The following is a 16,431-nucleotide window of genomic DNA, read 5'->3' as shown; positions in this document are numbered from 1 at the left end:
CTTTGTCATTTTTTGAAATAGTTTTTAATACACCTGACTTATCAAAAGGGAATGTCATGTGCTTAGTTCCTAAATTACTAAGTCTTTAGAGAAGCCAAAATTATCTCCAGATAGGGCTTTACTAAAATTGTCTGAGGTCAAGAATGGATTGGGAGGTCACAGTAGCCTGACGAAACTTTCTGGCAAAAAGATATAGGGAAATGGTCCTGCACTACATTTGCCCAATGACTCCTGTCTATGGCATCAAGAGGCTTTCATGAAGTCTGAAGCCTCTTTCTGTTTCAGAGGAACTTTTTGCTCTCCCTTCCCAGCATGTGAAGGACCTAATGGTTGCATGGAATCATGGTTTATTGTAGAAACCTTCCAAATAAGACAGACTTTGCTGGGAAAAGCAACCACTATGTATCTCAAACTGTTGAATATTTCTAGAGGAATTATATTTCATAAAAGTTTAGAGTAAACATAATTTAAGAATCTACCCTTCGTTTTGCATGAGATGAATGATTAAGAGAATTTAATCCACCATGAAACCTGACCGATGGTAGAATCACATTCAGAGTTGCCATTGCCCAGAGACATTGTTTTGAATATTTAAGTCTATACAATCGAAGATGTACAGGAGTCATATATTGAAGTCTTAATCTTCTTTAAAAATTTAAATAGATTTGTATTTGGTCTGTTTTCTTTTTATGCTTTGCCTGAAATTTAGGAGTATTCATTTTTCAGTGAGATTTTAATCTTAATGTTTTATTAATATGAATAATGAAAGAAAGAAGTTTAAATCAAAGAGAAAAGCCAGCGCAACCAAGAGCCAACATCTCTTTCTATTTTAAAGAACAGAGGAAGATTGATTGCAACACCTCATTTTAAAGAATTTTTTTAATATTCTCAATGGTATAAAAAAGGAGAACAAACCCCATTAAAACTATGCTTTCAACCATACTGTTTGTATTGAAGTACTATCAGTAACTGCAACAAAAGCGCTATCTGAAAAGACACACTTTTTTCCAAGCTAGGCAACTGACCTTCCATTGGAGCAGATCAAAGCAGCAAGACCATGGAGGCCTCTGGGTCTGTCTTTAGGCCTCTCTTCTGCAGCTCACAAAAGGGCCAGGCTGAACGGGCTGCATACAGCAGCTCAGGAGGTCAACACATCCAGCTGCTGCTATAAATTCTAGCTCCAGGATACAAAATGTTTTAGCCCCTAGTTCAGAGAATTTCAGTTCTTGCATTCAGTGACTTTGCTATTTGCATTTAAGAACCAAATGGGGGGGAGGGGGAGGAGTAGTGGTTTACTTAATGGTCCTTTAAAAAGATATTTTTTCCTCCAGAAGCTTGCTCAATTTAAAGAAACAGAGTTAATATTTGCTCTGCCAGTGCTCTCTACTCCCACCTTGGTAGAGAAAAGAGGTTTCCTTAGCTTAAATATTAACTAAACATTTCAAAGCTATTTAAAAGCTGTTGCCCATGTTAAAAAAAAAAAAAAGTAATAGGCTCCTAGAAAGCACAATTTGGGAATAAATAGGACAGCAACAACTGTGTTATAAACTTTTTTTTCCTTTTTGCATACATATTCCATGACTTCCATATTACATTGCACTATAGAGAATTCAAGACAAATTCTAGTGGATTATAATCCTGGTGGCCATCCTAGACGAGGCCACTCTTGGTCCTCCATCAGCCAAGAAGCCACTTTCATCCAGAAACTGCAGAGATGGCTCCCACTTGGCAGCCACGGACCATGAAAGCTGCCATTTCATCCCTGTGGAAACCTAGTATGGGGTGACTAATCTGGACATGCCAGGAATGGGGGGAGCAGAGATTGTAAGTAATGGGGAGATAGCGAGGTTCACTTGGGGCAAAAAGGTGAGGGGGATTTGAAGAGGGAAGGAAGAGCAACCGGTTAAGTTTGGCTGACTTTTACAGAGGGGACTAGAATCAACACCAATTCCTTATTTGGAATTTCCTAACATCTCACTCCTAAAATGATTTTTTTCCCTTTTGTCTTTAATTGTATCGTCAAAACCTGTATAGAATGAAGTAGAGCAGAGCAAAAACTATATAAGCAGGAACAACTTAGTTAAGCAGGACATCTGATTTCCTCAAAGGAGCTGGACAACTGGGAGACAATGTGATATCGCCCTTATCCTGAGAAACACGGGGTCCCGTGACCTAGGGGATGCTTGCACTCCAAAGGGTCTTTGAACGGAATGGCGACCCCTGACCCGGCTTTTTGGAACTCTGCCATTGTCCTCACATCCTAGAAATTGAGGTCACTTGCTTCAGTCATTCAGGCAGCTTCTGAGGCACTAGTGATATGCAAAACAGCATCAGATAAGGCCCTCCAGTGAATGCCCAAGGATTTTCTGCACTGGAAGTGATTCGTCATAAATGATCGCCTCTGTCCCTGTGTATCATGTTTATTTTTGTACCATTATCCTGACTTTGTACCAGTTTTTCTTCTACAGAATTTCTTTTTGGCTTCTCAAATGCCTCTGTCTCACTTCCCCAGTGAACACCAACAAAAGTCAAAGACATAATGAAGACATAATGATTTTTTAATAAGGTGCCACATGGAAAGTAGAGAATTTAATCATGGCACTCATCATTTTCCTTGTTACTGATTTGCTTTATAAGGCAAGAAAGGAATGGAAATACTTTTTTTTAAAAGAATATTTGTTTTGACTCTTGGTCTCTTCTGAACTTCAAACAGCCTTTTTAAGCTCCCTTTGCTTTGAAGGACACAAATGGAAAAGCAACAGACCTGGGCTCAATGTATTCAATTTGACAAAGCATGTTGCCAGTTAAAGAAAATGCAAAAAAGAACCCAAAGTTCCAAAATTGCACAATCTCTATTTCCAAATGTTGATTGACTTAACGTGTCTTTTTTTCTCTAACACCTTCTTTCTCTGTGTCTCTCTTATCTCTCGTGGTCTCCCTAGTCTCCCTCCCTCTCACCTGTTTATCTTTTCTGCCTCTCTCATCCCTCTTGTCTCTCTCAGGTCTCTGTTTCTGTCTCTTTCTACCTCTGCATATGGACCTGTCTGTCATTCTTGTCTCTTTGTCTCTATCTCTGTCTTTCACTATAGTACTGCCCGGGAACTGGAAAGCACTCAAACTTTGTCATTTGCCTTCTTTCGCAGCATTCATTTTCTTTTCAATAGCTGCTTCCATAAATCAAAAGACAGAATAGCAAGATTTTACTAATATCAAGAAAAGTTTTTCCCTGTGACAAGATAAAACAATTAGATGAAGGTCACGTCTCTGGTTATGTCTCAAGTAGTCATGTCAGTTGCAACCACTGAAGATTGTTTTTATATACATTCACATGATAATATCTGCCATCCTCATGACAGAGTAGAGCAAGTTAAGAACTTAAATTCACCAAAGAATTCAGTGGTGTATATATATAGTTTTTAAAGATTTTATTTTTTTATTTGACAGAGAGAGAGAGCTCAAGCAGGGGGAGCGGTAGGGGAAGAGGGAGAAGCAGGCTCCCCCATGAGCAGGGAGCCCGATGCGGGGCTGGATCCCAGGACCCTGGGATCATGACCTGAGCCAAAGGCAGATGCTTAGCTGAGCCACCCAGGCACCCCTCAGTGGTATATTTTTATAGAAATTCGTCATCAGTGTCCTGGGTTATACAAATACCATATAGCTTTCTGTTGTGGAGCACAATGTGCTTTAACACATATTAAGTAGACTTCTAACCTGTTACATGGCTTATGATCGATCACCCCACATTTTTCTGATGAGGAAAATGGTTCTCAGGGAGAAATTATTCCATGACGAAGCAAATATACAGAATGAAGCCAATAATGGGCCCAGGGCTAGAAAAAAATTTTCTTCCAAAATCGAGCCTAATTGTGATAACTACACCGAGCACCGGTGTCTGCAAAGAAGTCCCACATCATAGACTGTCTAGCACCTTGGAAAAATTAAGGCTCATTGGCTTTAATCTACTCATTTTTTGCAAGAATCCTCAGTGTTTACATCTCTACTTCACCAATGAGGTAGAATAAAAGAAGTCGATGCTCTTTTAGTATTTTCCAAACCACCTGAAATCCTACTGGGGACTAGGAGATAAAAACATCTACCTGGTGCCAAGACTTCTTAAGTTCTTTCCTAACAGTAATATTTATTCATGTTTAAAAAATGGCAAAACTGAAAAAAAAAACCCACAGAATTTTAGGTGGGGAAAACTAAAGTGATAACATTAAAACAGAAATGAGAATTTCATAATCATCTATTGTATACATACAGACTACATCTATCCTCATAACAGACAATACTCCCACTTGAGGAGCTAAACTTACCTAGTTTCCAGAGAGATTTCTATGCCCAAGAGTCTAAATAAACATTGAAGCCATTGAATTTTGACTTGAACTTCATGAAACATTAACAACATGAAACACGCTTATCATAAAAATCATGTGGCAAGAGTGCAAATCACCCATGTCACCTAATTTTGTGACAGGCTACCAGCCACTGTTCTGTCAGTTTGAATGTGAATTCTTGAATAGGTACAGTCATCATCTTAAATATACTTCCTGAAGAGAAAAGTGAGAGAGGGTCTAAATATTTGGATTAAACATGAATTTCATTTTTACCTACTAGTTATTCTGAGACAAACTTCAAAAGGAAAAAGATAAAGGAAATGTGGGCAATCAGTCACATCTTTATTATATTTAACAAAGTGAAGCAATATTACAATTTAAATAAAAACAAATTAGAAAACCAGGGGGAGTTGTGAAATTAGCAAATTCTATTTGCTCTAATTCTGCTACTTTTCTCTGAAATTGATTTTAACTGTTTTACATTTTTGTCACATCCTTCATGAAAAAGTTCCCTGAGGTGTAAATGCTGATCAGCCAGCAAAGCTTACCTTCGTTTTTAAGATTACAGTCCACGTTCACTTCTGCATTTGAGCACTGTGCGAAGTATTACATTGAGAGAGAAATAATTCCATCATTTCAACCTGGTGCTTCTGTGAAATGTGGTGCTAGGAAACAGTCGACAGGCACTGCGTCTGAACAAATCATACGTCCTGTAATTGCCGCTTAGCTCTAATTACTATTGAGGATAGTGTTTGCAACTTGATTCCAGGGAGAGGGCAGACTACCTTCTGACGACACTGAACCAAATATATCCTAAAAGACTGACAATTACTTTCTTTCATGTAATTTTGCTGAGTAGCTGAAGCAACTCAGAAACTACTTACTTGGCCATGGTAAAAATGAAATCAAATCATCTGCCACCCACCTCTCCTTCCCAACAAAGCAATGCAATTCGCTCAAAATACTTACTTGTTATAACAATTTGGAATTTTTGGTATCTCTTAAAGGGATTTTTTTTTTCTTTTCTAGGTGGGCAACTAAATCTTTATTTTATGTTTTTATTATTATTTTTTAATTTTTATTTTAAAATTGTTTTTTATTTCCAAAAGAAATGTGTTCTCAAAATATGAACTTTGTCTATATTCTCTTAGTCCAGAATAATTTATTTGCATGCCTTTAGGCCTGAAGAATTTCCTTCCTTTCCTGTGCATTTTTAGGTTTTAAGTAAAGATTCATAGCATATAATTTAAAAAGACTAAAGCAGGTAACTATTTGATGATAACATTAATAGGGCTGTTTATGCTTTTCAATGCCCAAAACCTAATTTCAGTTACATGGGTGAATTATCGTAGTGAAATTAGCAGTTGTGTAGGCTTGGAACTGAAATGATACAGTATGTACTCAGATGTCTAATCTCACTCTTCGTCCAGTGACATCTGATCATGTGATCATAATAAGGTTTCTGATATATCCATGTGACACAGTATGGCTATGACTGAATGGTTCTTTTGCGTATGCTAGGCTGATAGTCATTGATATTGATGAGTTAGCTTAGTGGGCATTTGACCGAATGGAAGAAACTTGAAGTGACGGATGTTTTAAATGTCAGGAAGGATTTTGCACCTTTGTTTGTGCAACTTGGCAACATTTGCCAACCACAGCCAACACTTTAGTGACATACAGAATGAATTACACCCACCCAAATCCAGAGATGCGATATATCTGCTTATGTCAGATTTGCATGGTAACTATCAGGGACAGGTAAGCCTAAGGGAATAATTAGATGCAGCAGTCAAAATGGTAATTACAATACCAGCTCTTAGAATTAGTGCATATATCCAAGCCCCATGATCTCAGTTGTTACGAATAATAACAAAATAGCATTCTAAATGGAACATAGCATGCTAGCTCTATACTTAGTTCCCCCCAAATAGCAATTGTGCACTTCTTGCTCACATAATATTTAGTTCATGATTAAAATAAACTTGTACTGGGCACCTGGGTGGCTCAGTTGGTTAAGCATCAGACTCTTGATTTTTGCTCAGGTCATGGTCTCAGGGTTGTGAGATCAAGCCCCACATAGGGCTCCACACTGGGTATGAAGCCTGCTTAAGATTCTCTCTCTCCCTCTTCCCCTCCCCCTTAAAAAAATAAAATAAACTGATAGTGCTGTGGTTTTCACTTTTATTATTTAAAGAAATCTACACCTACATTTAAAAATCTAGACACCTCCTAAGAAAACTCTGTGTTCAGTAGGGATTATACTGTTACTTTCTTTGAGGTACTTTTCTTTCAATGGAGCCAGGCAAATTATTCCATTCTTTTTTGCCTGTCTTTAAGTCACGCCTGATTCCTGGAGTATTTTCCAGGACATTCCCAGGCCTGGCATACTAGTCCATTCTCAAACTCCCAAACCTTTTATTTGTACCTGCCATAGGTCCTTTGTTTAGTTCAGTAGTGTACAAAGTGTGGTCCCTAGACCAAAAGCATCAGCATCACCTGAGAACTTGTTAGCAAAGCAAATTCCCAGGCTCCATCCCAGACCTGCAGAATTATAAACTCTGGGAGTGGGACCCAGAAATCTGTGTTTTAACCAGCCCTCCAAGTGACTGGAAACATGCTGATGGTTGACAACCACTGGTTCATGGTGCATGTATGTACCAAGAGCAGTAGGAGAATGTGATAAGGAACATTTAAGCTTCTATGGGGGAAACTGTGGGAGAGCTAAAGGCCTAGCAGAGAGGTGGCATTCAAGTGGTGATCTAAAGGGGTGGCAAAAAAAGAGTAAAATTAAAAAAAGGGTGTGGCAAGAGACTGAAAGAATCTGAAGGAGGCACCAGGCATCCCTTACCCAGCCAACATGTCACGTGTGCCCTTGTGTTAATGCAGCCCCACGAATTCCAAGATCTTACTCAGTAAGTTACCATCTTTCTTCAGTCATTTCATTCTTAAGGAAAGCAAAGAAAACTTCCCTGATTTTTGTCAGCTTCTTAGTCTACCAACTACTCTGTCTTTTCCTTTAACTTTATTTATTATTTTTTTAATTATTATTATTATGTTATGTTAATCACCATACATTACATCATTAGTTTTTGATGTAGTGTTCCATGATTCATTATTTGCGTATAACACCCAGTGCTCCATGCAGAATGTGCCCTCCCCAATATGCATCACCAGGCCAACCCATCCTCCCACACCCCTCCCCTCTAGAACCCTCAGTCTGCTTTTCAGAGTCCCTCGTCTCTCATGGTTCATCTCCCCCTCCGATTTCCCCCCCTTCATTCTTCCCCTCCTGCTATCTTCTTCTTCTTCTTCTTTTTTTTTTTTTAACATATAATATATTATTTGTTTCAGAGGTACAGATCTGTGATTCAACAGTCTTGCACAATTCACAGCACTCACCATAGCACATATCCTCCCCATTCCTTTAACTTTAATTCCTTTTAGCATAGCCTATACTTCCTTTTTTACTTTTTTTTTTTTTTTTACTATCCCTTTGCTTCATAAATCTGGCTTCTGATTTCTCCATCTTAGTATATGTGCTGCCGAAGCGAGCACTGATTTCTCCATCTTAATAAACCTATAGTTTTGAAGTCCTTTATCAGTCCTTCTTGATCTCTGTACCATTGTAGAATATGATCCCATGTCTAAATACCTCTTTTCCAAGCTCAAAGTTTGTATTTCTGAATACCTGCTGGAGTCCTCTTACCTGTATTATCCCATTGGCATCTCAGCTTCAACTTGTACAAAATTAAACTAAATCATCCCAGCTCCCCCGATCCCTAGAAGGGACATTCCTCCTCCAGTGGTCTTTATTTCGCTGCCTGGCACCATGGATTTTCTGGCTATATAGACTCTAAAACTTGAAACTGTATTTGACTTTTCCCTCTTCCTTGCCCCTGAATCAAGTTAGTCACCTCCTTCCCCTTTACATACCCATTGTTGTTACCTTCATTTAGGTCCTCATTAGCTGTTCACTAGCATAATTCTTTAATCACTGTACTCCCCCTGTGGTTAAATGAATTCTTGAGAAGGATGGCTTGAATCAATCATGTTCCTATTCAAATGTCTTCCATTGCTCCCCTTAGAGAGTTACAGGCGCTGAAATCCAATACTGTGCACCTGTTCAAATCTCTACTCTGCTACTTACCAGCTGGGCAACATTAAATGAATTAATTGACTTGTTAAGCCCGCTTTCTCAGCTGACAAGTAGGAATAAAAACATTAATCATATCTCATGAGGAGACCTGAAGGAACTAACACATGTAAATTCTTACTAAGGTGCACAGAGGCTGAAGGATTTAGCAAATGATAAGCATTATTATCATTATCACCAAAACCATCACCATAGAATACAATTCCAACACCTCGGTTCAGCAGCCATCACCATCCTTAAACTTAACTGAAAACTTTCTAAGATACGCTCAACTGAACTATTTCTCAGGGACGCGGACAAAATGGTTTTCTTTCTGTCTCTGGCTTCTCAGGCAGTGCTTTTCACCTAGCAGTCACTCTAGAAATATTTACTACACAAAGCACTGCTTGTTTCTTGTATATACATACTTTTTTTTTTTTAAGTTCTGTTGCTTTGCTTATGCTTCCTAGGATGCGCTTGCCTTTCTGTCTGTCCCCTCTCAAGTTCTAGCTTCAAGTGGCATTTTAAATGCCTTTCCATTTCCATCAGAAGAAAGCATCGTGCTCTCCTTTGAACCTGCAATACATTTCACTAATATCTCTTTTACAGTATTTAAGACATTCTATTGTGTATGTGTCTTTTTCCACACGAAGCTATCAGCTCTTCTGGGTTAGAGACCAGACGTGATTTGCTGCTTTCGCCTAGTGACTCGCCCAGAGAAAGCACTCAACAAATGTACTGAATAAATGAATGAGGTAAAAGGAATGGCTCTACACTCTTACATGAACTGTGCGGCTGTGAACTACCTGGTGAAAGGCTTTCTTTCCCATTGATAATTATGACGGTCTTCAAAGAGGAAACATGATGAGAATTACAGAAACAAGTTTTATTTATTTATTTTTAAAGATTTTATTTATTTGACAGAGAGAGACATAGCGAGAGAGGGAACACAAGCAGGGTGGAGTGGGAGAGGGAGAAGCAGGCTTCCCGCTGAGCAGGGAGCCCGATGCGGGGCTCGATTCCAGGACCCTGGGATCAGGACCTGAGCTGAAGGCAGACGCTTAACTGACTGAGCCACCCAGGCGCCCCCAGAAACAAGTTTTAAAGAGCCCCTTATAAATGTGGTGTTTTCTTTAAACCTTGGGTTTAAAGTTATTCTAGAACTCAGAAGCATGTTCCACATAAATAGTCATAAACATTCATCAGATTCCTGGGATAGTGCCCAAAAGCTTAGTTAGCCCATAGGACAGGTGTAGTGGCTGGAATATTACATTAGCACCTCAATGCCAACATTACTACAAGGGGTCATGAAAAGGAGTCGATATTCTGTGAGTGTTTATGAAGTGCTCAAACTTCCTTATAAAACATCAACCATGAATTTTGTTTTCTTCCTCATATTTTAAGACATACTCCAGGGACGCCTGGTGGCTCAGTTGGTTAAGCGACTGCCTTTGGCTCAGGTCATGGTCCCAGGGTCCTGGGATGGAGTCCCGCATCAGGCTCCTTGCTCAGCAGGGGGCCTGCTTCTCCCTCTGCCTCTGCCTGCGGCTCGCCCTGCTTGTGCTTGCTCTCTCTCTCTCTCTCTGACACATAAATAAATAAAATCTTTTAAAAAAAAAGACATTCTCCAAGAGCTGTAACCAGAAGCCAGTTTTCTTGTGTATTCAAATGATTACTTTTCATTGCCAGGATGAATGTGCTCTGGTTAAAGCATGAATTTATAATTGTTGATTATAAATTGTAAATTTAGAAAATGAAAGACTTCTATAAAGTTGTTGATATGTTTAAATTTTCAGAAATCAGAAATTATTTTCTTTTTTGGTTACAATTCTAATTTTTAGCTCCTTTGTCTTCATTTTGGATTAATTTTAAATTGACTGTGTGGCCCCTGATACTCTAGCTTCAGTTCCTTTACCCACATCCTCTGACATATACATAATGGCCCGTTAACAAACTTTTAATTACATTCATTAGGGGAGTCTGTTATTTTAAAGTAACTCTTCAGTGAGTAAATAATCCCTTTTTAATGGAAAAATGATTGCCTTTCCAATTATCTGAATTGCAATTTTGGATTTCCACAAATTTACTTAAAGCAGACAAGCCTATAAACAAGAAATTATCAATGAAAAAGACATTTTTTCACTGTTATTTTCATCCCCGTCCCCCCCCCACCCCCGTACTGAGCTAGACATTATGATATACTGAAAACAGGGGTTCTTGGTCCTTGACAAGGTGACTGTTTGGAGAACAAAAATAATATATCTGAAATTCTTGGCGACTAATACAAAGACACATAAAATTTAGTGTGAATTACAGGCCCAAAGAGAAAAGTAGAGAGAATACAACCTCACAAGGGCAGGGATCTTTGTTTTGTTCACTAACATATCCTAAACACTTGGAACTGTGCCTTACGCGTTACGAGCTCAAAAAACAATTGCTCCACCAAAAGGAAAGAGAAGTGAGTTAGAATGGCTGAAGAAGTTTCACTGGGAAGGCAGGACTTAAGTAAGACCTTAAAATATGTGATTCCTTGGTTTCTCCTTTTGCTCACCACCTACATCCAGACTATTACCAAGCCCTGCATTGCAAATCTTTCTGCTTCTCTCCATGTCACTGCCACTTTCTAGTCCAAGCCACCAACATCTATCTGGACTATAGTTAATAGCTCTGAATGGATCTTTCTGGGAACATTTATGTTCCCCTACACTTGGTCTCCATGTAGCAGCCAAATTGTTTAATAATACAAATCTTATTGTGTTACTCCCATGCATAATGGCTTCCCACCGCACTCGGAATAAAATCCATCTCCTTCCCATGGCCTACATTTACCACATGATTAAGCCTCTGCTTACTTCCAAAACCTCACCTTGTATCACCTCCACTTGCCAACCTCTTCCCCTTCCAAGACCTAAGCTTCTTTTCTCTTTCTTGAACATGTCAAATTCATTCTTATCTCAAGGCTTCTGTTTTTGCTGTTCCCTCAGGGTGGAACGCTCATCCCTAAATTCAGTTGTGTCTCAGCTGAGGTCTTCAGCAAGGTGTTTCCTCTGTTACATGGTTCTGTTTTATCTACTCCATCCACTTATTTGTCTCTAAAATGATCTTGTTTTATTTACTTGTTCACTGTCTCCTCTCACTGCAATGTGATCTCCATGGCAGCAACAGCTATATTCTAGGTCCTTTATTCTCCGCTTCTAGAACAGTGCTAGGCCTCTGACAGGCACTGAGTACAGATTTTGAATGAATGAATGATTTTATTTCCCCAGCCTTTTCAAGTACGAAGACACTTTTTACACATCGAATGATTTGAAGGGCTCCTCACATATTATTATTCTTTTCCTTCCCATGAGTATTCACTGATTATATACGATGCTGTTATGAAGTCAGGAACAGTTTTTCAAATAAAAACCTATCATTATTACAGTAGGGCTGACATACATTTGACAAGAGTATGATATGTGAGACATGGTATTTATTCAATCTATCAAACACACAGTGCACATTTCCAGTTACAGGTACATGAAGAACCTTTGCCCACAGATGTTATGGGATCCCTGAGTAATATGCAGACAATATGAGAGAACAGGGGAACGTAAGCCATCCTACTTAGCACTTTCTCAATATAGAGATACGAATAAACTCAGGTGAAGCCTTAGCCTAAATCAAGGATAAACGAACTTATTTTTTGAACCCTCTAATACCTACTGTAGAGTTTATTGGTCATCTTCACACATTAGTATGATAAGGGCTAACGCATTACATTTATTATATGCCAACACTATTCTAAGCACTTTGTGCCTATATTAATTCACCCAATCCTGCCAATTAACGCAGTAAGGGAGGAACTTACTACTACCTGCATTTTGTAGGTGAGCAAACAGGGCACATGAAACTTAAGTATTTTGCTCAAGATCACAGAGCAGGTAAGTGCAGGGCTGGTATGCAAAGCCATATTGTCTGGCTCTAGAGTCCATCCTTTAACCACTATGCTATGCTGCCTTCCTGATAGAAAAAGGAGGCCCCATCTTCACACTAGGTAGAGAGTGTCTTGCATCATACATAGCATATAAGAAAAATTACATATCAAATGTCAGCTACTTCTAAATATGCACGTTTTACTCCTAAACATTTTCAAGCAGTTGTTTTTCTCTTTATGCCACATAAAGGTCTGAAACGCTTAGCAGCAAGTGACTTCATGAAGCAGTTCTATATCATGTGGGAAATCATGAGGATAATCTAAATCAAATACCAAATCTCACTGTGCCTTTAATATCACTGTGAAAACAGCATGCTTTTCTAGGACACACTGTGAAGTCTTAGGTGATAAGATAGCATATCTTAAAATGACTTGAAACCAAAAATGGATTTGTGATTGTTATTCCCAACTCACCAAGAATATTCTATTTTGACAGGTTAGAACATGGGGATACAGACCTCACCTTCATATACAACGTCTTAAAGTGTATAAACCTCAGTGATTTCTGCACAGTATTTGGTCAGGCTGTTTATGAAGGAAGTTCAATATTAGCTTATTGAACCAAGACAGAATTCCAATAAGGCTCAGGTTGTTTTGTCATTCACGTAAGGCCCTTCATTTATTCCCCTCCATCTAGTCCCTCCTTTTTAAAGGAATAATTCGCCACCTTGCAAAATATGAATGAATCAAGGAAGAGTCGCATCTACTGGGCAGAGCACATGTTATGCAACTTGACCCTTATGTAATAAATCTTTTGGAAAGCAGGTCTTCTTTTCACAGTGGGACCTGTCTTCACTTTTCTCATGTGAGACTTGGCAAATGGGACACTCTGAGTTTGACAGGCCACTTCTCTGCTCCTCAGCTGACAACTATTTTACACAGATGTCAGCTGAAACCCTTACCGGGGCACGTAGGGGATCAGAACGTTTGAATCACATCCAGCATCGAGACTCCATCCTCCCTCACCTCTCTGCCTGCCCCGTCCCTTGTCACCAGCAGCACGGCATGCCTACAAGGCAGCCCCGCTCTGGGGAGATGGCACATGGCACGAACAAGGGGAAGGATCAGCTGTCAGCACGAAGCCGGCTTAGGGCGTTCCTTTGTAAGAAGTTCATTCAGGAAGACAAATCTCTGAATTTCTGCCATTATTCCTTCATAAAAATTCGGGAGCTGGAGGAGAGATGTGAAGGAATTTAGGGCTTTTTCTCATGGTGTGGTAGCTTTAGAGTCAGACTCCAAATTTTGCTTCTACTATTTATTAACTTGCGATGTCACTTTGGGGAATTACTACCTCAACCTCAGTTTTCTCATCAGAAATACCTGCCTTTTTTAGGGTTGCAAGGGGAAGAGCATCATAACACATATAAAATGCTTAGCGTGGTGGCTGGCAGAGAGGATGCCTTCAATAAATGTTAATTCTCTCTTTGTGTCTCTAAAATTGAAAAGGGCCAGGTGTTTGGAAGTCTGCATTTAGAAATGCCTCCAATATCCTCAGCACATCCCATTTTCATTGGCTTTGTTTTTGTTTTGGATTTTTATATTAAGATCCATGGACTCCCCCTCTCCAAAATTCAATTTGCAACCATGCTCGTTTTGGGGAAAGAGGAATCAGATTTAGTCAATTCTCAAAGGATTCTATGACTCACAGAGATTAAAATCTCTGTGTATGTTTCTGAAAAGTTGTAGGTAAAGTGAGTATCTTTTTGTAAATCAAATCTGACTTTTAATGTACTAGAAGAACCAGTGAGCAAAGGAACTCTACAATGAATCTTTCTGTAAAGCAAATACTTCTTTCATAAACTGCATATTCAATCCAGAGTTTTTCAGTTTTTACAAAAGATTTAGACTTTCAATATCAGGTTTGCTTAAACTAGAATGCCCAGTGACATTATATGCATACTAGTAACTTCCATTAACGATTTACAATGTAGCCTGGGGGTCAAGGTCAGGTTGAATGTAAACTGAAAAAGAAGGAACTTATCCCTGTTCTTAACTGGACAGAATCTTAGTTATCCTCTGTTCCAAGGACCTCATTTTATGGATAAAGAAATTGAGGTTCTCAGGGGTTACATGACTTGCCCAAGGTCATTGCAATAGTTACAGACAATAAGGAATAACAGCTCTAAAAATAATGACAGTGATTATGATGATGATGACAGCACTATGATCTGTTGAGCATTTACTTGAGCTGAGCCTTTTAAAGACTTTAACCTCATGTACTTTTGCTATAACCCTAGAGGAAGATTTTATTACCTCCACTCATCAGATGAAGCACTTGGCCCAGGGCTCCACAGCCTGTAAATGGACAACTCAGAACTTAAACGACTCACAACTCAGAGCCTGTTTCAGCTTGAAAGTCTATGCTTTTGGGGCGCCTGGGTGGCTCAGATGGTTGGGCGTCTGCCTTCGGCTTGGGTCATGGTCCCGGGGTCCTGGGACCGGGTCCCACGTCGGGCTCCCTGCTGGGCGGGGAGCCTGCTTCTCTCTCTCTCTCTCTGACTCTCATGAATGGATAAATAAAACATTAAAAAAAAAAAAAAGAAAGTCTATGCTTTTAGGCTGCTTCCCCAGAATACAACAGAACAGAGAATCCCAGGGTCTTGAAGCAGAAACAAGAGGTTAGTTAGGAAAGATGTATCTACAACCTTCGATGTATATATCTGATTGGTTTTTAAAAAATATGATATTAGATAGTCCTTGATAATGCTACGCCCCCACAGATATACATTTATAGTATACTAGGGGTACAGGCCAAGGGGATTAGTCCTCGTGGCGTCCATGCTCTCCTCCCCCACATTCTAAGCCACATTCTGGGTATCTGGGATTTCATACGTTCATTCCCAAATGGCCCTAGTACTACTTCCAGGGCCTACATAAGTCTCCTTTCTAGATCTCTCTCCCTCCAGGCAGATAATACCCATGTGGGACCAGCATGGCTGTTTTTCAGGAACGTACATGGAGCTTGACAGCCAGGACTGGGTGTCTATACCCCTGCAGTACAGGATGGGGCTGGGGTGAAAATAAAAAAGAAGAGGGTGGGACCGGAGCTGCGTTGTGCTCCCATGTTCTGGCACAAAACTTTGATGTGTCTGGGAATTCTAAAATAATATGTGGCCTTCTCAGGTTTTTATGAATATATACTTGTCAAAGTAATACTTGTCAAAATATATGAAATATACTTTACCTAGCAGCTGAGTGGCTTGATTTTATACTAAAATAGTTTGTGATAAACATATATGGGCATCAGTTTTTATCCTTGTCTCAGGCCTCATGTATTGTGGGACAGGACAAGACAGGCCTGCCTGCTTTTCTACTTCCCAGTGCTGTTCTTTCTCAGCTTTCTGGGTCTTTGGATCCCTTTGGTATGGCTCCATATCTGCTTTGATTTCTATTTTCCTCACTCTACTTTTACTGATGACTTGGTAGGAAATCCATCTATGACCTATGATCTATAGATCTATGATCTATGAAATCCATCATCTGACATGTAATGAGGGCTGCTTATAAGCCACGAGATACTATGTATATAACAGTGGACAAGAAACCCTCAGTCCCGGGTGCCTGGGTGGCTCAGTTGGTTAAGCGTCTGCCTTTGGCTCAGGTCATGATCCCAGGGTCCTGGGATCAAGTCCTGCATCGGGCTCCCTGCTCAGCCGGGAGTCTACTTCTCCCTCTGACCCTCCCCCCTCTCATGTGCTCTCTCTCTCTCTCTTTCTTTCTCTCTCAAATAAATAAAATCTTAAAAAAAACCAAAAACCCAGTCCCTGCCCTCATGGAGCTCACTGCCTGTGACAGGTCCGCTTGAAAATAAAGGCATTTAAAACACAGCATGACAAGTGTAATGACAGAGTAATACTGGCTCTGCTGAGGGAACATAACTCTTTCACAGGTGTCCAGTAAGGTTTCCTTGAGGAAGTAAGGTCTAAACTGAAAACCCAGAGTAGGATTTACCTAGGCAAAAGGTAGGAAGAAGTAGGAGAGGA

General features: G+C 39.7%; 1 protein-coding gene across 9 annotated transcripts in view; it reads right to left on the bottom strand.

Annotated features, from left to right (window-relative positions):
- The window catches only part of ZNF385B (zinc finger protein 385B), a 370,262-nt gene that overhangs the window by 88,025 nt on the left and 265,806 nt on the right, over window positions 1-16,431 (bottom strand). The window contains exon 1 of one of the 9 annotated variants that reach the window (XM_081814050.1): window positions 4,886-5,175. The exons of the other annotated variants lie outside the window; for them this stretch is intronic. The gene's annotated coding sequence lies outside the window, so the exon portion shown is untranslated. Of the gene's footprint in view, window positions 1-4,885; window positions 5,176-16,431 lie in introns of those variants that run through there. 9 annotated transcript variants of the gene reach the window in all.

Source organism: Leptonychotes weddellii, chromosome 3, assembly GCF_054177405.1.
Source record: "Leptonychotes weddellii isolate Sample4059 chromosome 3, ASM5417740v2, whole genome shotgun sequence".
Classification (NCBI taxonomy): Eukaryota; Metazoa; Chordata; class Mammalia; order Carnivora; family Phocidae; genus Leptonychotes; species Leptonychotes weddellii.
Note: the sequence above shows the minus strand (reverse complement) of the source record. Positions and strands in the feature narration are given on the sequence as shown.